We start from the raw sequence: 5077 nt of genomic DNA, 5'->3' as shown, positions 1-5077 counted from the left end.
CAAAATTTTCTGTTTACCTTTATCGCCATATGGTTGGATTAAAGTGCTACTGAGCACTGATTTCATTTTTAAACTTTTACTTGACTGTATCGATCATTTCCGACAGTAGCTATTCATTGTATGATGGGGCATTGAGTCCCATATTCCCAGCTTTTGTCTATGCTATTTAGATATTTTAGGATGAATCTTGTGCCTTTTCAGGAATAGAACATAGAACATGCACTTTAAAATTGTGATTTGGTACAATTTTCGCCGTATAATGCAAAGTCAGTGCATGGCTTACATGCGTACTGATTTTGTCTCCATGCAAAGTTGGCTGAATTGTATACAGATGCACAAATGTTTGCAGGCTACACGTCATCTAACATAGCTATTATAAAAGGAGTGCCGGCCTCTTTTGGCTTCTTCCATGTTTGCTTTTAGGTATGTAAAAAGAGAATCCAAAAGAAAAATTTGAATAAAATCTTAGCGTCGCTTTCACAAAACCACTTTCGGCACTATAATATGCCGACATGATTTGCTAAGCTAAATCAAGTTAAGTTATTATATCTCCCTTGACTTCGACCCGAGCAATAGCATCAAAGTAGGACAATATCGACTGAATAACCACGCTGATAATATAAACAAACATATGAAGATATGATTGGAATTAGGAAATGTTCACTGAATAAATCCGTGTTAAAACTGTTATAAATCCGCGGTGATGTATACATGCATGCAATTGAATTTTTAGGTTGTATTCCGTGTTTGACTCAGATTAAGATCGTGGCTATTAAAAAATTTCGAGTTATTAAGCATCATTTTTGCGTTAATGCAGGACTGGACATATTTTCATATAATTACATGCTATTTTTTAAAAGCGTGGCTTTCACAGAAGTTAGCGCAATGTACAGGACACTCAAAATATTCTGTATTTAGTCATTTTCGAGTTTTGATTCTTGTAAACACTGTAGAATATGTGTAATGTGCATGGGACGTTTCCTATGGGAATGCAAACCGCAAAACACTATAAACGTTTCGCATGGTAATATTGTACGTATAAGTTTGAACGTTATTTTTGACGTCATATACTTCAGAAACAATTTCCCATGCTAATAAAGTCTAGTGTATTCGCCAAATTTTGGTCGCATCGAATTTAAACAATATGTATACGATGAGATGATCAACTGGCTTATTATGGCTTGTCACGCTACTATAATTTTTTTGAATGCATTCGACGCAATATAATGACCTCGGTAAATTGGTCTATAATAAGCGATGGTAAATCATTTTGATATCTCATCAGCCTAAATGTAATTTTTTCCACTGACTTATTCAAAGGAATAATATCCAGCATGCTAACAATCATGCAGACATGTTGTTATTATGGGCAGGTTTGCAGGTAAATTTTATCATATTACTCAGGCAAATTCGTTAATATGGCGGCCATCGGAAAACGCCTGATTAAAATCGATATTGTTAATTTACAGCCGAGACACTCTTATCCGACAGAGTGATGTGAATACTTTAGAACCTGCAAACCTACGATTAAACCTGCAAACTTGACTAATATTAAAAACATGTTTATAGATCTGAAAGTATATATGGTTGTTGGCATGTTAGAATATCATTGCTTAGAGTGGTCGGGAAAAAATACTTTTTATATAAGAGTATAATCAAGGTGCATGATTTTACATTTATCATCGATCTGTGCTATGCTATGCCATCGCTTATTATAGACCCATTGAACTGACGTCATATTTTTATATTAGTGATATCTGCATTGACGCTTTCTTGCTAGGGTTATACTAGAAAAATTTTAAAACTCTTTAAAAATAAAAACTAATAAAAACACTTTCGGTACACTTTCATATTTTTATATAATCACATGCTATTTTTTAACAGCGTGGCATTCACAGAAGTTAGCGCAATGTACAGGACATACACTCAAAATATTTTGTGTTTAGTCATTTTCGAGTTTTGATGCTTTGTAAACACTGTAGTCTGTAGAATATGTGTAATATGCATGGGACGTCTCAATTGGACGTTTTTGTCATTTGTGTTGCAAAACAAATGTATGTGAATTAACAATGAAATGGTTTTTCATCAGTGTCGGAAATGATATGAGTGTCAGAGAGCCTTCATAAAACTTGAAGACATCTACGTAACTGATCTTGCATTAATAATAATTAATTGAAAATAATTCTTTGCATGCATACACCACGGACTTACAATTTGCATGGATGCCAAACCCGCAACGTTCAAATAAATATTCCGTCTATACATATTCTCCTTCCGTGAACATTTCCTGTCATACTTACATATGTTTATTGTTAATTTAACGGCGCAATATCCACAGAAAATATCATAATGCAAACCGCAAAACACTATAAACGTTTCCGCATGGTAATATTGTAAGACTGCATGTACGTTATTTTTCATTAAATTTGAGAAAAAATTTCCCATGCTAATAAAGTCTAGTGTATTCGCCAAATTTTGGTCGCGCCCAATTTAAACAATATGTATATGATGCGATGATCAACAAACTTACCAAGGCTTGTCACGCAACTATAATTTGTTTGAATGCATTCGATGCGATATTATGACGTCGGTAAATTGGTCTATCATGTAAGCGATGGTAAATCATCTTGATATCTCATCAGCGTAATTGTAATTTTTTCCACCAATTCAAAAGAATAATATCCTAGCATGCTAACAATCATGCAGACATGTTGCTATTATGGGCAGGTTTGCAGGTTTAATCATATTACTCAGGCAAATTCGTTAATATGGCGGCCATCGGAAAGCGCCGGATTAAAATCGATATTGATAATTTACAGCCGAGACACTCGTATCCGACAGAGTGATGTGAATACTTTAGAACCCGCAAACCTACGATTAAACCTGCAAACCTGACTATAATTAAAAACATGCTTATAGATCTAAAAGTATATATGGTTGTTGGCATGTTAGAATATCATTCCTTAAAGTGGGCGGGAAAAATACTTTTTAGAGTATAATCAAGGTGCATGATTTTACATTTATCATCGATCTGTGCTATGCTATGCCATCGCTTATTATAGACCCATTGAACTGACGTCATATTTTTATATTAGTGATATCTGCATAGACGCTTTCTTGCTAGGGTTATCTAGAAAAACTTTAACACTCTTTAAAAATAAAAACTAAAAAAATCACTTTCGGTACTATAATATGCCGAGATGATTTGCTAAGTTAAATCAAGTTAAGTTATTATCTCCTTTCACTTCGACCCGAGCAATAGCATCAAAGTAGGACAATATCTAAATAACCACGCCGACGACGAAGGACATTTTTACTTTTTAGATTATCATTGCCCGAATTTCTGTGAATATAACGCTATAAAATATAAGAAAACATATGAAGATATGATTGGAATTTGGAAATATTCACTGAACGAGAATATATATACGTATAGACAAAATAGTTTTTTGAAAGTTGCAATTTTTGCGTCCCTATTATAAATCCGTGGTGATGTATATACAAGCATGCAATTGAATTTTTAGGTGGTATTCCGTGTTTGTCGCAGATTAAGATCGTATGGAAAAATTTCGAGTTATTAAGCATCATTTTTGCGTTAATGCAGGACTTGACATATTTTCATATAATTACATGCATGCCGCTATTTTTTAACAGCGTGGCATTCACAGAAGTTAGCGCAATGTACAGGACATACACTGGGACGTTTTTGTCATTTGTGTTGCAAACCAAATGTATGTGAATTAACAATGAAATGGTTTCTCACTGTCGGAAATAATATGAGTGCCAGAGAGCCTTCATAAAACTTGAAGACATCTACGTACTAACTGATCTTGCATTAAAGCACAAACACAAAATTTACCAAAATAATTCATTTGCATGTATACACCACGGACTTACAATTTGCATGGATGCCAAACCCGCAACTTTCAAATAAATATTCCGTCTATACATATTCTCCTTCCGTGAACATTTTCTACCATACTTACATATGTTTATTATTAATTTAAAGGCGCAATATCCACAGAAAATATCATAATGCAAACTGCGAAACACTATAAACGTTTGCGCATGGCAATATTGTAAAACTGAACGTTATTTTTCATGAAATTTGAGAAAAATTTCCCATGCTAATAAAGTCTAGTGTATTCGCCAAATTTTGGTCGCCCCCAATTTAAACAATATGTATATGATGAGATGATCAACGAACTTACTAAATCGGTAAATTGGTCTATCATGTAAGCGATGGTAAATCATCGTGATATCTAATCAGTCTTAATGTATTTTTCCACTCATTCAAAGGAATAATATCCTAGCATGCTAACAATCATGCAGCATGTTGCTACTATGGGCAGGTTTGCAGGTTTAATCATATTACTCAGGCAAATTCGTTAATATGGCGGCCATCGGAAAGCGCCGGATTAAAATCGATATTGTTAATTTACAGCCGAGACACTCGTATCCGACAGAGTGATGTAAATACGTTAGAACCTGCAAATTAACCTACGATTAAACCTGCAAACCTGACTATAATTAAAAACATGCTTATAGATCTAAAAATATATATGGTTGTTGGCATGTTAGAATATCATTCCTTAAAGTGGGCGGGAAAAACTTTTTAGAGTATAATCAAGGTGCATGATTTTACATTTATCACCCATCTGTGCTATGCTATGCCATCGCTTATTATAGACCCATTGAACTTACGTCATATTTTTATATTAGTGACATCTTCATAGACGCTTGCTTGCTAGGGTTATACTAGAAAAACTTTAACACTCTTTAAAAATAAAAACTAAAAAAATCACTTTCGGTACTATAATATGCCGAGATGATTTGCTAAGTTAAATCAAGTTAAGTTATTATCTCCTTTGACTTCGACCCGAGCAATAGCATCAAAGTAGGACAATATCTATATAACCACGCCGACGACAAAAAACATTTATTTTTTAGATTATCATTGCCCGAATTTCTGTAAATATAACGCTATAAAATATAAGCAAACATATGAAGATATGATTGGAATTTGGAAATATTCACTGAACGAGAATATATATACGTATAGACAAAATAGTTTTTT

This window comes from Dendronephthya gigantea, unplaced genomic scaffold (assembly GCF_004324835.1).
Source record: "Dendronephthya gigantea isolate DGI-Jeju-01 unplaced genomic scaffold, DenGig_1.0 000130F, whole genome shotgun sequence".
Lineage (NCBI taxonomy): Eukaryota > Metazoa > Cnidaria > Anthozoa > Malacalcyonacea > Nephtheidae > Dendronephthya > Dendronephthya gigantea.
Note: the sequence above shows the minus strand (reverse complement) of the source record.